Consider the following 19,000-nt stretch of genomic DNA (forward strand, 5'->3'; position numbering starts at 1 on the left):
ACCTGGCTGGGTGACGTCTTCAGCAGAGTTTATGGGACGTCAGAGTCAGTGTTCTGTTTATAAGGGTTTCATGTGGTCAGTAGATCTTGTGATGGGTCACATTCACATGATGCTCACATTCTTCCCCTCGCCATTCTCCCGTAGTTATTTGAACACGTCTTCCCTTTAAGAATAGTCCTGAAGGAATTCTATTTACGCTTGCATAAGATCAAGTTACCCAAATTATTCACCAACAAGAGCTACCCGGTCCATTTGATAGTTTTCTTATGAGATCTAACTAATTACGAGGTGGGTGTTAATCATGTAAAAGACCCTCCTTTCTCTTTTTCTTATGTACTGAAAAGTGGAAACAGAACTAGAAAGCATTGGAAATACCCAATGATCCTCTAGACCAGTGTTTCTCAACCTTGGCAACTTGAAGATGTCCGGACTTCAACTCCCAGAATTCCCCAGCCAGCATTCGCTGGCTGGGGAATTCTGGGAGTTGAAGTCCAGACATCTTCAAGTGGCCAAGGTTGAGAAACACTGCTCTAGACTCAACACAGAGGGTCAATCAGTTCCCCTTGCTGTTAAGTTACACCCCTTCAATAATAGGCTTTCTGTCCACCCCTGATATGAGAGGATCTACAACCCACTCCATCCCCACAACAGTCCTTTTAATGTGCTTCCGCAGGAAGGCTAGTTAAACTGCTTCCCACACGGGAAGTGAAGTATATTCGATTCTGTACAGCAATCAGAAAGGGAAAAGAGGTTGTGTGCTGCTTTTCCCACCCTGGAAGAAACAATCTCCCTTTAAAGCTCTCGAGCAGGAGAGCTTAACTGAGATTCTAATTAGAGTAAATCCACTGGGGTGAAGGGATGGGATTTGTACCAGAAGAGAAGCTTACCCAATTTGTTCTTGGTATGCAGTCCTGGCGTTTGCAGAAGGCTACTCTAGGAATTTACCCGGATACAAAAAAAATTAGACCGCTAGCTCAGGTTTAGCTACATTCACTGTCTTTTATCTTCTGCTGTCAATTGATGGATCTTGTTTTGCTCTTCTTCAAACTCTCCCACTGAGTTTGTTTTTTTTTAAAACTGAGGTGTAAATAAGTGACCACTAGTAGCAAACCAATATGCTCTAGCTACCCTCTCCTTCTTTCTCCCATGTATGGATGTGAGCGCATGCATGCATGCTAATATGCTTCTAGATGATCCTGAAGAGGGTGGGCTTCAAAAATTTTAGCAATAGGTTCTCTGCTCAGTTGCTTGGTGGGTGTGGCCTAATCAGCCTCCCGTAACATGGCCGAGGTGGCACAGTGGTTAGGGTGCAGTACTGCAGGCCACTTCAGCTGACTGTTATCTGCAGTTCCACAGTTCTAATCTCACCGGCTCAAGGTTGACTTGGCCTTCCATCCTTCCGAGGTGGGTGAAATGAGGACCCAGACTGTGGGGGCGATATGCTGACTCTGTAAACCGCTTAGAGAGGGCTGAAAGCCCTATGAAGCGGTATATAAGTCTAACTGCTATTGCTATTGCTATTTTATTTTCCTGGGCTCCAAGATCACCGCAGATGGGGACTGCAGCCAAGAAATTAAAAGATGCTTACTCCTGGGGAGGAAAGCTATGGCAAATCTAGACAGCATACTAAAAACAGAGATATCACCCTGCCAACAAAAGTGCGTATAGTCAAGGCTGTGGTTTTCCCAGTTGCAATGGATGGCTGTGAAAGTTGGACATAAGGAAGGCTGAGCGCCAAAGAATTGAGGCCTTTGAACTCTGGTGCTGGAGAAGACTCCTGCATTGAGTCCCTTGGACTGCAAGGTGATCAAACCGGTCAGTCCTAGAGGAGATCAACCCTGACTGCTCTTTAGAAGGCCAGATCCTGGAGATGAAACTGAAATCCTTTGGCCACCTAATGAGAAGGAAGGATTCGCTGGAGAAGAGCATAATGGTGAGAAAAATTCAGGGCAAAAGAAGAAAGGGACGACAGAGAATGAGATGGCTGGATAAAGTCACCAAAACAGTAGGCATGAACTTAAATGGACTCCAGAGGATGGTAGAGGACAGGAAGGCCGTGGGGTTTCGATGGTTCGGACACAACTTCTCAGCTAACAACGTTAGCAGAAATAAGAATAACAGTTCTAGTTATCCAAAAACCTCAGAACTGTGTAAGGCACCTTCTTATGCCTTGCAATCTTTCTACCACAGTTTCTCTTTTCAAAGCAAAATGCATTTAGCACACAAAAGTCTTTGGGAAAGAGAAGTCAGAGAACCCCTGAAAACATCTGGCATGGGGAAAATGCCACCATCAGAAAAAAGAGCCACACATTCTTCTCCGGATGGTTTTTAAACAACCTGGGGGAAATTTAGCTTCGATGCTTATTTGTAGTTAAAAATTCTAATTAGATTTTGTGACCATTTTTTCCAAAAATGTATTGGAAAAAAATAACAGCACTATTATTCCAATGCTTTCCATAGCCAGGTTCTCCCCCCCCCCCGCCCTCTTGCTATTCCTTCCCTTTCTTAACAGAAGGCAAATTACATTATAAATACAATAAACGCAAAAGCTATTTATAGTGCAATTATTAGGGCAGTTGGCAAAAAGTTAGATCGAGGGAAGAAGCAAGCAAAGACTTTGTAAAAAATTACGATGCACTCCGGACACTAATTTTCATACAGAGTTGTTCATCTGATAACCCACTACAGAACTCGCTTGTTTCAAATATTCCAGCAAGCTAGTGACAGTTTTTGGAAAAGCTTATTATTTACAAACATTTCTTATTAAGCACAAATGAGGTTTTTCTCACGCAGCTCTCCTGAGTTGATAAACACCTTCCAAGGACTGATGAGCTGATTCTGATATTTAGAGGGAGCAGACCAAGTAATCAAGTTTTGCCATTTTCTTTGTGTCAAGTGATAACCGTTTTTCAAGAGAGGCATTTCAAGGTCTCACTGTATGAAATAAAGCAGGGTTGAGTTCAGTTTTCAGCAGCCAATATAAGTAACATAAAAATTGACTTAACGAGGAATAAGATGTTGACCACCATTGGAGACAGCTAGCCATTAATAAGCAGTTATTTAATGTAATTGCTTTGAAACTCAGGAAAAAATATGTAATTTTCAATCTGATTGCTAACTGTGATGGAACGAGGAAGGGATGAATGGACCATTAAGGAAGGAGCTTCGAAGAAGATCAATCCTGGCGGGGAGGGAGTGTGAGAAAGGAATTTGGGGTTGCTTGTCCTTGATGTTGTTTGTTACAATGTGTGGTAGAAAAATAGAGTGATAGGCTTTCGATAGATAGATAGATAGATAGATAGATAGATAGATAGATAGATAGATAGATGATAGATAGATAGATACATACATACATACATAGATGATAGATAGATAGATAAAAAGATGATAGATAGATAGATAGATAGATGATAGATAGATAGATGATAGATAGATAGATAGATAGATAAATAGATAGATGATAGATAGATAGATGATAGATAGATAGATAGATAGATAGATAGATAAATAGATAGATAAATAAATAGATAGATGATAGATAGATAAATAAAAAGATGATAGATAGATAGATGATAGATAGATAGATGATAGATAGATAGATAGATACATACATACATACATACATAGATGATAGATAGATAGATAGATAGATAGATGATAGATAGATAGATAGATAGATAGATAGATAGAAAGATGATCGATAGATAGATAGATAGATGATAGATAGATAGATACATACATACATACATACATAGATGATAGATAGATAAAAAGATGATAGATAGATAGATAGATAGATAGATAGATAGATAGATGATAGATAGATAGATGATAGATAGATAGATAGATAAATAGATAGATAAATAAATAGATAGATGATAGATAGATAAATAAAAAGATGATAGATAGATAGATGATAGATAGATAGATGATAGATAGATAGATAGATAGATAGATACATACATACATACATACATAGATGATAGATAGATAGATAGATAGATAGATGATAGATAGATAGATGATAGATAGATAGATAGATAGATAGATAGATAGATGATCGATAGATAGATAGATAGATGATAGATAGATAGATAGATAGATAGATAGATAGATAGATAGATAGATAGATGATAGATAGACAGACAGACAGACAGACATATCCATGGCTTCCGTATAACTAAAACGTATTATTCAGTTGGTGAGTGCTGACTGCATTACAACGTACGTTATAACATACCTATACGCGTCCCACCCTGTTAAAGGCACGCGATTTTGTCGGCGCGCATCTGTCGGAAATCGATTAGCGATTTTGATGGCACGCATTTGTCCGTCGCGGTTCTGTCGGCGCGGAAAAGTCTATCGCGCATTTGTCAGTGAACCACACATTTGTACACACCATTGTACACACGCCTTCTCTGTTGCAGCTCCAGCCCTCTGGAATGATCTCCCTGTCGAGATCCGCACCCTTACGACCCTCCCGGCTTTCCGCAAAGCCACCAAGTCCTGGCTGCTCCAGCAGGCCGGGGGGCCTGTGAAACATCCAGCCCCGTGGAAATTGTGAATGTTGTGGTTTTGTTTTTAAAGTGTTGTCTTTGTCTAGTCTTCCCCCTTCCCTTGTCTATTGTGAGCCGCCCGGAGTCCTTCCGGAGTGGGCGGCATACAAGACAAATAAATACAAATACAAATACCACTTTATTTGAGGGAAGAAATACTGCGCTTCTTCCAAAACATCATAACTTCCAGACATGGGGCAATGTTCAAAGAGTTGCATCTCCTGCACAGGAGGACTAAGATGAGAACAGATGTCAAAGACTGTGTTTGTGTAGCTCTTCTCTGCCAGATTTGCTCACTGACCTTGAGAAGCTGCCAAGTGCATCTTCACACGTGGCAGTAATTCTATCAGCCGGGTGATGCAATAGGATGTATGACCTGTCCCTGGGAAGGGGAGAGGGGTGAATGAACTCATTAACTGTCACACAGTTCTGGGAAAGAAGGAAGTGTGAAAAAGAAACTCAAAAATATCCCTGCCTTGATTTCATTTGCATATAATGTGGTGGAGAGAAAGGTTGACAGGGCTTCAAAAATGCCGTTATAATACCCAGGAACAATAAAGAACATTCCAGAAATTCATGCTTCTTGACCTTCAAAGAGCTGATACTAACTCACATAGTCTTACTATTTTGAATCATTGATCTGTGTTGATTTTCAAATGACATGTAAATTGTCAGGGGTCCTTGGTGAAGCAGAAACAAACTAGGTAACTAGTTAACATTATCAGTGTTAGTAAAGAGTGCTGAGTGGTGTTTGGACTCCTTATTAGAACTAATGGTGTTACCTAGTTTGAGTAATTAAATGTCTGCAAGAAAACAAGCAAACTCAGAGAGCACCAAAGGCCCCTCATTTCAATCTTGAGCTACAAATATTCTCCTTTAATGGTACATGTAAACTGTGTTATACGTATCACTTTGGTATCCTGGTTACTCAACATTGCTTACCACCAAAGAGGTATTGTGTCAGGTGCGACTTCATTTAATAATCAGGAAAGAAACCACTCAACTCCATTTGTTTGAAATTAAGTGTACTTTTACTAATTACAAATGAACAGTAGCGAAGCAAAGCTGAATCTGGTTAATTAGGCGCGAAAGCAAAGAACATCATGTATAATTCAATCCCCTCTGCTTGGCACCCCAGTCCATAGCCCAATTATAATTAACCCAACTGTCAGGTGGGAGATATCTTCAAAAAACATCACCAGGATGGAATGCCGGACAGTTAACCTTGGCGGGAAACTCCCTTCCACACATGCACAGTAAGATGGTCAGGTCAGTGTCTAGAATCTTCGTCCAGCACATAATGATTCCCTTCCCAAATACCATGCCCCCCCTCCCCATTGCAATGGCAGCTGAAGCAGCAGCAAAGCAGAGGCTGACATATTGTCTTATTTTAGGAAATACCCAAACAATGGATGAGTATGGATTCGTGCACAGAGTTGTAGCCCATACACTGTATGCTTTCCAGGTTAAATTTATCACAAGACTGTTGTTAATTTGAAGCTGTTTTGGATATTGATACCTATGCCCATAGCTTTGTCTGCCAATCTTCTAAATGAGGAATTGTCTGCAGTTTTCAGTACGAAGCATAAATGATCTTAACAGTTGTTATATTGTATACAAAACCAATTCCATATTCTTCACAGCAATATACAGGGAAGCTTAGTAATTTTTTGGCAATTAACATTAATCGACATATTGGTGAAAAACCATCTTGTATACATTTTCTCTAAATGTAATATTTGCATTAAATTTGATATTTTCTATTGGTTTTTCCATTGTTGCATATCAATCACCTTATTCATACTTTGCATCCATTTACTCATATATTTGATTTTCTACTTTCTGAATTGCATTTCAGTAACAATGAACAAATAAGGCCCAGCGGACCTTCTGAATTTTGTCATATAAACTAAATTTTTGATTTTCTGAGTATTCAATGTTGTTTTTAATTACCTTTGAATTAAAAAATATATATCATTTATTTGAAGATACTGGAACCAGCGAAGCATTTCTGACAAGGTCAGAGTCGTAAAAGATTTTCCATTTATTTTTTTAAACTTAACATTTCCCAGCCTATATAGGTTATTGTGATTTAATGGATGAGATAATTAAAGGGGTGATAGATCTGAACTTAATTCTTTTGTATTTATTCCATACTTTTAATCCATATAGTTCCAAAACTCTTGTCATGACCTTTCATTGGGCAAAACAGTACATACATAGCAGTTGGACTTATATACCGCTTCATAGGGCTTTCAGCCCTCTCTAAGTGGTTTACAGAGTCAGCATATCGCCCCCAACAACAATCCGGGTCCTCATTTTATCCACCTCGGAAGGATGGAAGGCTGAGTCAACCTTGAGCCGGTGAGATTTGAACAGCCGAACTGCAGAACTGCAGTCAGCTGAAGTGGCCTGCAGTGCTGCATTTAACCACTGCGCCACCTCACCACATGGCAGCAGTTTTTGAACCTAGGTACATCAAATGGGCTAATTTATAGAATGTGTCCAAAATCCAAGACTCCTGACTCCCGACTCCCAAGGAAATAAAATTGACAAAGTTGTGGTTGGTTCAGTGCTATTGGCGGCTGCTGTGTTGGTGCTGCAGTGACATGATTTTCATTTTTGTGCTTAAATGTAGTCTGCGCTCCCAGGAGGAAGGAGATGCCTTCCAGAGGACAAAGAGGGAAGGCAGCGTGGAAAGTTTGGTCAAGAGAAAGCGTGTTAAAGTGGCCCCTCTCTATCTTTTCCCAAAGTATAGTTATAAAAATAGTTGCTTTAGTCTGACAAGATTCTGTCTGTAGGAGAAGAACATAAAGGAAACTATTCTTAAGTAGCTCCTCTTGTTACTCAGCTGACAATTTTCTATGTTCCGTTACAGTTTCCTAGCCAATCTCGTAATCCCTTGCTCTCTCTCTCCCCCACCCAGCAGCCGCCAGTTCCCACACTCATACTGGATTATCAATTCCATTGATTGAAATTAGATTGACTCTAATTTCCCTTTCAAAGGAACTGATAAATCTAGAGATTCACAACTTTTGCCGCACAGCTTATTTAGGTGAGTTTTGTTCCAGTTTCTTTTCAGGGTTAATATTTTTTCAAATCTTCGTTAAGATAATTCGTTTTGTCAGGATTACATCTCTGAATATGTGTATTTAGCATCACATTCGCCGCCCTGAGTCCTTGGGAGAAGGGTGGCATATAAATTGAATAAACCTAAACCGTATAAACCATATTAATTAGCAGATTTCCTTACACAATTCATACCACCGTAATAGGAGAAAAGCAAAATATAACTATAGTATAACCATAAGATTCATTAGGAATTGAAATGGTTCATTTCTCCTTTCCCATCCATTTTTTTTAAAAATTATTTAAGCATGCTCAAAGAATTCTTTGTAAAAGAAGCTGCCAAATAGCTTAAATACAGCTGTACAGCTTGATGGTCATTTAAACACTGTATTGTAAAGGGATCACCTATGTCAATATTTCATTTTATTTCTTGAGGGAAATGTGAATTTGCTTAAACAGGGATAGAGCCTAATCAATGGCCTCAAGAGTAGTCAGAACGACTTCAGTGGGGCTTTTATGAAATAAATGGATTGAGAATGAAAATCTTAATTAAGCTATCCTTTTTACCAACCAGATAATTATTTTGCATTAATTATCCTGTCATGGCTATTGCTTTTGATGACAGGCAGGAGACTGTCATGGGGAAAAGTCTGCTACTTGTTAGCTGATGGCCAAGAAAGAGAATGAATAACATTGCATATTAGAAGCGCTAAATTTTAAGTTTATTTCCAATGCTAGTGATATCTCATAAAGCTAGTCACTTTATGAGAAGTGAAGGAGGATTTTTTTTATGATTGGGTAAGTATTGCTAGATATGTACTATTAGCATCTTTTGTTGTCCAAATGTACCTTCTGATTGAATATTTTGCATGAAAGCCCAAAGAGATAGCTTCCAAAATAATATACTAGGGAAATATGAATAAAATCTAGCATTGATTTCCGGAATGATTGAACCACAATAATGTCAATCGTTTAAAAGCACTGAGAAGACAAACCAGGAATTTAGGATGGGCAGACTATCTTTACTGTTGTGACTCAGCAGTTCTGCTGAGAGTCTTTTCGGGATCAAGATTCATTAGGCAGCTGGGAGTGGTTAGAAGTAAGTTGGGAGGTAAAAGGAGGGATGCGGCCACGCCCCAGTCGCTGGAGTCAACGTTCCTTCCTGTGTTTCCGTGTCTGGTACAATATTGCTTGCTTATTACTCGTGATTATGCCTGTTACACTTGGATAAGTGCTTTGGTGTTTGCATGTAAACCTGATCCGTGGAGACGGTGGAAGAAGGGCTGCGTTTGTAAGAGCTTTTGTTTGGAATTCTTATCGGAGAGTGATGTTTATGTTATTTCTGGGCTCGAAGCCAGTTTGAACTGAAAACTGATAAAGAAAAGTCCTTTTAAGTTTAATTGTCTGCGTTTGTTAACGAGCCGTCAAGGGGGGGGGGGTCAGAACACTTTACTATGTATTTTTGTCAAATGTATTCAGACCTTTAGCGGACAGATAATAAAGATCCCTTTTGCTCTTAAGCATATAATTGAGAAGATAATAGTCACATAATGAGAACCTGCAATGTAAGATGTGATTGCCACCATAGCATGCATCAGTGGTGGGTTCTGGATTCCATTGCAACCGGTATGCTGCAACGGGGCCGGGAGTCCACCACATGCAGCACGCGCACAGTGCATGCATGCATACTTACCGCCCGCGACGCTCCAGCTGCTCAGTGGAACATCGTGCAGGCACCGTACACTGGGTGGGCGAAAGCCCTGATCGGTTCAAATACAGGTAAGGAGGGCGTGTGGGCCCTCCAGAGCACCATACTGGAATGATACCTGGTGCTCCCAGCAGGCACTGGTACGCCCGTACCAGGGCATATGGGTCGTATCCCACCACTGCCATGCGCCCAGTACAGTATAATATGTCCAAACTTCTTTGTTGTACATGTTTAATGTCATATTCCGTGAAAGAGCAATAATGTAACCCAAAGATTATATTGCATACTTTCTAATAATGTCACTTCATGTGGCAACTTCACATGATTTGATGACAAGCTACATTAACTGTTGAGTCACTCTTCTGTGATAATATAGAGATATTTAATGGCAGCAGTTTTCTAAACTTTCAAATTCAATTCCTTCTCACCCCTATTTGAACATTTAGGTATGGAGAAGGGTTTGTAAAAATTGGAATTTTTAGGTAAGGGTGTGATCTCCCTTTAACTTCAACCACTTTTTATTAAGTTAATGTAATTAAGTATGGCTTTATTTGATTTGCATTGGTATTGCTGAATCTTATTTTAAAAAGGCGTACAATGTCAGAAAATTGTTCTAACCTTTTCAGATAGTTTTGAATGGTATGGCTACCTATGAGCTGTGGTAGCACAGTGGTTAGAATGCAGTACCGCAGGCTACTTTTGCTGCCTGCCGGCTGCCGGCAATTTAGCAGTTCGAATCTCACCAGGCTCAAGGTTGACTGAGCCTTCCATCCTTCCGAGGTCGGTAAAATGAGGACCCAAATTGTTGGAGGCAATAGAATGACTCTACAGCCGTTTAGAGAGGGCTGTAAAGCACTGTGAAGTGGTATATAAGTCTAAGGGGCTGTTTGTTACCTGATTTCCATGAGATGATTAAAAAAAAAGATTTTTCTGATTTGTTCTGCTATCATCTATTAATTACATGGATTGTTGCAATCAAGATTTGTAGCCCAATGGAATAGCTGGGCTTCAGGTCTACCATGAAAACCAAACTAGTCTTGAGAAATTCACACACAAGGTGTTCCCCTTCTTTTCAGTGTGAGCTATCTGGGAATAAGTCTTTTTTCACCTGGGGCTTAAAAAAATGAAGGGGTGAAATCAAAGGAAACCAGTCGAGTCCTTGAGGAAGGAAGACAAATGGATGATTAATCCAGATGAGTCAGTCATGGTCCCTACTTGCAGATCAAAAGGCAGATTAATATATTGCCAGCTATTTTGATGAGAAAGAGAAGACATACACTAATAAATATTATCCTTTGTTTTCTATAGTTACGTAATATTCCTTAGTGAAACCTGCAAACCCCCATAGACGTCGCTTTCTAGGTAATAACCAAGTATTTCATTTATCTTCACAATAACGTTATTCATTAAAAAAGTTGAATAATTTGTAAGCAACCATATGCCAAACAATCTCAGCATCAAGATCTGCAAGGCGGAAGCTCTTCATAAAAGGAACGAGAAAACTTGTAGCTATGGAGATTTGCACAGGATTGGGGTCTGGTTGAAAACAGAAATACATTATTCTTTGCCATAACTACTTGTGAGCAGAAGAGAAGGGCGTATGCTTCCCACTAGATACCAACCACTGATCTCTCTTCAAGCACTGCGCTATAGAATACCATGAACACATAAAGGGGGAGTAAGCCAGGACTAATACTTTACTTACCAGGGGTCTTCATGGGCTGGTACTGGTCCATGACTTGTTGAGAACCAGTGGCAGGCAAGCATGTGAGGATCAGGATCAGGGAAATTACAAATGGTTAATCTACCAGAAATTATTAGACAATCACCAAGATGAATATTACATTAAATCAAGTTAGCAACTAATGGTATAAGGATATAATTGTCAATGATTTTCCCATTTACAGTTATCAGAAAGATTTAAGGTAAATAAGAAGACCTATGATATGGAGCAAAAAAAAAGAGATAATATTTAATTGTTAAAACATATAAATTGAAATGGAAGAACAGATTGAAGAATGTATGATAAAGTGGGCTAAGAATGTTGGTTATAATATATGGATCAATGGGAAAATATGTGGTTAAAAAGGGTTGAAATTTACTTACTTACTTACTTACCTACCTACCTACCTACCTACTTACCTACTTACCTACTACTTACCTACTTACCTACTTACCTACTTACCTACTTACTTACTTACTTACTTACTTACTTACTTACCTGAACCACCCATCTCACTCAAAAATTATATTTTGATATATTGTTGGAACACCACACCGGCAAATTATTTAGAGACTATAAAAGCATTCCAAATATTATGCTGGAAATGTGAATGACATAAAGGGCATTCTATCATGTTTGGCTGACATGTCCAAAAGCTTAAAAATGGATTCAAACACACACATTGATAGAGAGGATTTTAAAGATTAATACTGAATTGAAAACCAGAATTTTTCCTTTTAGGACTGATGGATCCTAAGAGGAGAGATGAGTCATTATTTCAGCATGTGATTTCTGTAGCGAGACTATTGTATACAACAAAGATAGGAAGATTTGCTACTATCCACCGTGGAGGAATTGCTAGTGAAATTGACCGAATTTGCTAAGATGACCAGACTTTTTTTATGAGAGGAAAGTAGTTATTGGTTATCATCTTTGCTTCCATTTATCCTAATTTCTTCGCTTTTGATCAGGCACAATGGGCATCATTCCTATTCATTAGGTTCCTCTTAGCTAATGGAATTTGCATATCTGCATTGCAATCCTATACGCATCTGTATGGACTATGCTTCAATAAAATCATTAGGACTTATTTTCAATGTCTAAGATTACCCCCATAATGGGGCTACTTGAGCACTGTTTTGAATGCAACTGACAGCATCCTGATCCTACTTTCCGAAAAGGAAACATAGTGAAAAATACTTAAATCTACTGACATTTTGAAAGAGATTTAGTCATGCTGGTTTCAACAGCTTTGGGGGTTTAGTAATAATAGGATAGTTTGTTATCAAGAAGGTTAGGTTAGCGCCTTCCTTAATTTCATTTCAGAAAGCAGTGAAGACGGTGCTTTTTCAGCCAGCTGCTAGATAAAGGAGCCAATAGAATGAAAGCAATTAGGACACCATTGTTTTTTATTTAGTTGAGGTGATTCATTATGTTTTAATTAGCAAATTTTATGTATTTCACACTTTACAGTGAATTGCGTAGAATCCTAAGTGAAGATACTTTTAAGTACCTAAAGTAATATGGGTAGTAAATAACCTAATGGTGGTTACATTATTATAACTTTTGCTTTTGTTGTCATATAATCTCAGAATTATTGGTACCTGTAACCTAGCAGACTCATGTGAACAGGTGTGAGTAGATCAGTGGTGAGTTTCAAAAGTTTTTGGAACCTACTCTGGGGGTGTGGCCTCCTTTGTGGGAGTGGATTGCTGGCCATGTGACTGGATGGGAGTGGCTTGCCACCCATGTGACCAAGTGGGAGTGGCCTGCCGCCCATGTGACCGGGTGGGAGTGGCCAAGACGATGTCACTGAATTCTTTGCCCCAATGGATGAACTACAATAACATTAAAATAAGCACAAAAACAATAAAAGGGCTACTTACAGCAGGAAGGTGACTGTTCTTGCCAGTCTTCAGTATCGCTGACTCCAATGAATGGGCTGCACAAAGAAGAGACACAGAAATGAACTCTTTCATTGCCATCATTGGGACGAAACCAGCACACAAAACAATAAAGACAGCTACTTACAGAGGGAAGATTACTGCCTTGCTGGTCTTCTGCACCACCACCTCACCAACGGTGTATGATCTTCATGTTATGTTCTGTAACTTGTCTGTTCCTCCCCCTCCCTTGAATTGTGAGCCGCCCTGAGTCCCCCCAGGGAAAAGGGCGGCATACAAATAAAGTAAAATCAAATCAAATCAAACCACCTTGCTCCGATAACCTGCACAAAGGAGAGACACAGAAAACAAGACTGTAATTGCATGCACTGCATTAGTTCAGTTCAGTTCAGTTGTTGTTCAGTTCAGTTGCGTTTATTTATAGGCCGCCCTTTTCCCTGAGGGGACTCAGGGCGGCTAACAACTTATGGGAGGGGAAGACGTACAATAACATAAAAATACAATATGTAGTTAAGATCAAACAACATTCATTCAACATTCGGGCGGGGGCAAACTATAGTCTTTACCCCCAGGCCTGGCGGGATAGCCAGATCTTGAGGGCTGTGCGGAAGGTCTGAAGGGTGGTGAGGGTACGAATCTCCACGGGGAGATCGTTCCACAGGGTCGGAGCTGCTACAGAAAAGGCTCTCCTCCGCGTAGTTGCCAGCCGGCACTGGCTGGCAGATGGCACTCGGAGGAGGCCTAATCTGTGGGATCTTATGGGTCGAGAGGAGGTAATTGGGATGAAACAAGCACAAAAAAAATAATAGAAAAGGAAAATTACTGTCCTTTTTTCCCATCTTCTGCACCACCACCTCACCACCTTGCTCCAATAACAAAGGAGAGACACAGAAAACAAGACTTGACTATCTCAAGGATGAACCCAGCACAGAGCACTAGATCATTATTAATGTGTAGATAACTGCGGGACATTACACACCCACACCAACTATGACAGTGCCAGGAACACACCAAAAATAAAAGAATCCCCCCCCCCCAAAAAAAGACTGCAAATGAAATCAGTTTTTTTTCCCCCCTAACCCTAAGGACAGGAAAGACAAAGCCACTGGAATAAAAACCATCAAGGCATTGTGGGAAATTATAAAGGACAGTGCCAGGAAGCTCACAGAACCAGCAACCACTTCACAATTTCCTAAACAACGAGGGTGAAACACACGAAATCTGGCAAAGCTGCCTTGCACCCACCTGGGCTGCCCATAGAAAAGCAGCCACTTTGAGACACATAAACCATGCACCAACCTGCACACTTAAAAGAAACATATTGCATCACAAAGAAAACATTTGCAAAAAGGAATAACATTTCTTATAGTAAATATATTTTATAAACAATTAAAAAATAAAAATTCCCTAAAAATAATTTTAAAAAAAGATATTCTATAAATAAAAAAATCCTTAAAAACCATTAAGTATTCCACCAGGAATAATTTATACTGTAACTATTTTAAGGTATTGTACCTGAAGGCCTTCCCTCGCAAAAGCTAGGCCGCTGCCCACCCGCCTTTGGCTGCATGGTGTACGCCAGCCAACGGCTTTCACTAGGGAAGGCCCGAAGGCCTTCCCTTGTGAAAGCTAGGCCGCCGCCGCCACCCATCCACTTTCGGCCACATGGCGTACGTCAGCTCGTGGCTTTCACGAGTTGGCGTAAACTAGCCAACCCCCTCGCGCTTAGTTGCTTACCTGATACCTCAACAGTGTACAAAAACTGAATATAAAACCTACAAAACCAAATGAAATAGAGCATCGTCATAACACCAGTGTCCAAGTAAGCAATGACTGTAGGAGATGACCAGGCTGAGCTGATGGAGAGGTCAAACATGTCATAAATCACAAGAGTTCTAAGTCTAGCCGATTTTGAATTCTTTCTTAATTCCCATGCATTGCCTTAATGGTCACTTGGCCTGGCTCTTGTAGAGAGTTAAGCTTGCAATAAATCCTTATGCTCATTTGAACTGCCTGAATCTCTTGATTTCCCTGGTGCTTGACAATATCCCAAATCATGCTTACTTGAAAGCTCAGTAGATAAGCCAATTTTCACTGACTTCCTGAAAGCCATTAGGGCAACACAATGTAAGTACTACAGTAATCTAAGACAAATACTACCAGAGAATAGATTACCATTATAAGATTGTCTGTATCCATATCAGTCAATTGCTAAAGATTCAGCACTAGTACAATTTTCAAGTCATCTGGATTAATCTTTAGTTTGTTAGCCCTCATCCAGTCCATCAGCACAATCAAGTTGCGTTTCTGCAATTTCACTGCTTCACGTGGATGTGATGGAAAAAAATGACTTTGAGTTCAGTTACAGATGACATCTTACATTAAATGATCTCTGAATGATCCCCCTCAGTGATTTCATGTAGATGTTAAACAGCATACGGAGAAACGAAACTTCTGGGACCCCAAAAGCTATATAAGATTGAGCAGAAATGGAGGTAGCGATCCAGGTATGAGTTTAAAGATGTTCCCTCCTCAATTACTTGGGACAAACTCTCAAAAATAGGTGGTCTTTGGTATTGAAGGTATTGAAAGACTCAGGAAAATCAACATTTAATTTCCCCCATCTCCTGTGAAAGACCATTCAACAGTAGAGTAAGGCCTGAACCCCATATTAATCTAGAAAATGTGTTTCATTCAAGGAGTGTCTGGATCTGGTCATCCACTGCATGCTTAATTCCAGGAAAGAATCCTGCCCCCTGGCCTATAACTATATAGATCTTATAGATCCAGTTACAATAGCTTGATGAGTCATCTCACTGGAGCCTTCTTTATAGAAAGAGGGACCACTCCTCCTTGTAAGGAAGAATTCATAATTGCTGAAGGTATGTATATATTATTTATACATATATAATACATTATTTATAATCCATCTGAACACCACCTTCCTACTAGATGGAATAATTGACAAAGGCAAGGAGCAAGCATCATGTGGTTGGCTAATCTTGCCTGTGCATCTTCTCTCTAAAATCAGTCCTTAAAATTAAACTCAATCAAAGATGTCTGATGAGATCGTTCTGGACATCTCTATAAAACTGAACTTCTATATTCCAAAATCTAGGAATGTAATCAATGTTGCCATATAAATGTGTAACCAACATGTCATAGTGAGCTACTGAGGGTTCTACACAATATGTAACTAGGCCAGGTCCCAAAAGGCCTTAAATCACTGAAAAAAGCTCCACTGAATGACACTGAGATGACACAAAGAGAAAAATGGCTGCTTAACCATTATCACTACAAAGCAGACTTGATAATTAGCTTTTACTAGCGTTCAGTCAGATGCAAGATGAGCTTTCCTTACTTGCTCCATTTCCTTCAGCTAAAATTTATACCAATTGAATGAATGGGCTTTGCACGTGGGAAAAGCAATAGTAATAGCAATAGCAGTTAGACTTATATACCGCTTCATAGGGCTTTCAGCCCTCTCTAAGCGGTTTACAGTGTCAGCATATATTGCCCCCAACAACAAGCCGGGTCCTCATTTCACCCACCTCGGAAGGATGGAAGGCTGAGTCAACCCTGAGCCGGTGAGATTTGAACAGCCGAACTGCAGAACTGCAGTCAGCTGAAGTAGCCTGTAGTGCTGCATTTAACCACTGCGCCACCTCGGCTCAGAGTTATTGTTTCAAGTGGTCTCTTATTTCACAAAACACCCAAACGTTGATGGAAATACCAACCGCACCGGTTGGAAAACTTCATTGAGCCCTTTGAAATCCATTGGAACCTACGTGTGAGCTGTTCTGATGGTCCCATCCCTGCTGTCAGCCTAAATCACAACAGGATGTGTGGTCTGTCCTGAGTAACCAAAGAAGACCAACATGGATGTTGAAACCCTTTATAGCGATCATACTAGCCATCCCTAGCACCAAGTCCAAGGCAACCCTTGCCAGCTCAAGTGGGAACACTTGGTCAGCAAGTTGGATGACGTGTGTTGCTATTCAGCACAACCAACAAAATTTCAAGATTAGTATTTGGAACAGCTTTGAATGCAAAAGATAATTCCTATTGTAATTTGGGATCCTGGCACTAGTATTTCTTGTACTAAGTATACATACACTAAGCAGCAGTACATGGAAGCTAGAGGGTAGGGCTACCATAATGCTTTCTGTGTAAGAGAGTAAGAAGAAAAGATAGCGCTCCTCCTATACCATACTTTCATTTGCAATTATGCTACACTGAGGCCCCCTCACCCTCACGATGAGGTTATTACAGAACTATAGCAGTTAGACTTATATACCGCTTCATAGGGTTTTCAGCCCTCTCTAAGCGGTTTACAGAATCAACATATCGCCCCCACAGTCTGGGTCCTCATTTCACCCACCTCGGAAGGATGGAAGGCTGAGTCAACCTTGAGCCGGTGAGATTAGAACCGCTGAACTGCAGATAACAGTCAGCTGAAGTGGCCTGCAGTACTGCACCCTAACCACTGCGCCACCTCGACTGTTCCAAGCACATAATTGCAAAAAGAAAAAGATGAGTCAGCTCTCACTCACCCTTGGTCCATCCAATAGGGGGCTTCTTCCGGGGGGCAGTTTCCTTTGGTGTCTCTGCCTTTGAGGTTTCCATACAAGAGCTGGCTTGCCACAAGCAGCTCCATCCTCTGTTCCAGCCGTTCCAGTTAAAAGATCACATCTGTTTCTTCAAAGGCCCCCAGGAGCTGCTGAAACAAATGTCCAGGGAATAGAGAGCCCATACTGGTTCCATGGAAATTTGGGACTGATATAGCAAGTGTACTGACAAGCTGCTACACCATGGTGGACACGACAGATGAATGATAACCTTAAAAAGTCTGAAGTTCAGAAATGGGATATTTTAGCGGTCCTTACTGCTCTCTGGCCTTGCTCAAGCTCAGAGAGCACCAAGGATCCCTCTTGTCATTCCTAAACTACAAACATTCTCTTAATAAAGGAATTCACTGATTCCTGAAAGGTTTTTTTTTGCTTACCAAACTGCTTCACTGGCCCCCAGTACTTCAAACTAGGTTTATTGCGCTTTAAAATGTATCTGTATATTCTTATTTTTGAATGCTTTCTGCAGCCTTTCAATTTCTGTATGAGGTGAACTATGTCTGACTAGTTCATTTGTCCATTTATAAGCTAGTTTCTTAGCTCTTGAAATGGATTTTGAGTGTTTGCCCCTCTTATATTTGATTGTCTCTGAAATGGTAAGACGTCCAGGATTTCAGGTGAGATAAGTATGAGGAAATAATCAGTAAGACTTAAAAAGTAGACTTACTATATCTATAGAACAGCAGAAAAACTGCAATAAAATCAAATTCAATCAGGGTGTCATATTCCTGCGATCTTTAAGCTACTTTAACTTGACTTTAAGCATACATGTAAGAATTTAGGCAGGGGTAGAAAACCTAGGCTTTGCGGGTAAAAATACAGATTTTTTGAAAAATTTCATACTTTTGTGGAAAGAGTTCGCCTGCAATCATGATGAATATGGAGACCCATATTCTGCTCTTGGTGGTTAAAAGAAAGAAGAAAGTAATTTTATATTGCAATAATAATATTAAATACCATAGATACTTACTGTCCTTTGGTGGTATCCTTGCAACTTGAGTTAAAATGTCTCTCTAATAGATCAGGGCCTTGAAATTAAGTGGGTGATTGCACTGCCTCCTTGGCTTCTAAGGGAAAAAGTGCTTTGTGTATTGACAACTCCAATAACTCAAGCTCCGATTTGTCACTTCTTTTATGATGATATGATTATATGTTTGTGATTGTGGAGTTTTCTTCATCTAAAACTGCTTGCTACTATAACTGCTATTTTAACATTGTACATGTGTGTGCAGCTGTAAAACTTTGATAGGATGAGGTTTCTATTGTCAAAAATGTTCCGTCTTCTAAAATTGTGGGACAGTGTTGTACTACAGGTGCCGCATTTTAGTATCGGAGAAATGATGCCTACTCATTCTTCATGCTGCTGTTGTGTTTTCTCCATACCAGAGCTTGTAAATCTCAGGAAATGTTTT

At 40.0% G+C, this 19,000-nt stretch overlaps 1 protein-coding gene and 1 long non-coding RNA gene across 3 annotated transcripts in view; one reads left to right on the forward strand and one right to left on the reverse strand.

The window, feature by feature from the left end:
• ADGRA1 (adhesion G protein-coupled receptor A1) overlaps nt 1–19,000 on the forward strand; it is a 304,703-nt gene that overhangs the window by 199,757 nt on the left and 85,946 nt on the right. The gene's annotated exons all lie outside the window — the stretch shown is intronic.
• Nucleotides 12,557–13,832, reverse strand: LOC148042415 (uncharacterized). The gene is made up of 3 exons (XR_015695170.1): nt 13,815–13,832; nt 13,088–13,128; nt 12,557–12,998 (listed from the first exon to the last, which is right to left on the reverse strand). It is a non-coding gene; the product is annotated as an uncharacterized LOC148042415 (long non-coding RNA).

The sequence above is a fragment of the Thamnophis sirtalis genome, unplaced genomic scaffold, assembly GCF_051295495.1.
Source record: "Thamnophis sirtalis isolate CommonGarterSnake01/CBP01778 unplaced genomic scaffold, rThaSir2_p1.2 scaffold_15, whole genome shotgun sequence".
Taxonomy (NCBI): domain Eukaryota; kingdom Metazoa; phylum Chordata; class Lepidosauria; order Squamata; family Natricidae; genus Thamnophis; species Thamnophis sirtalis.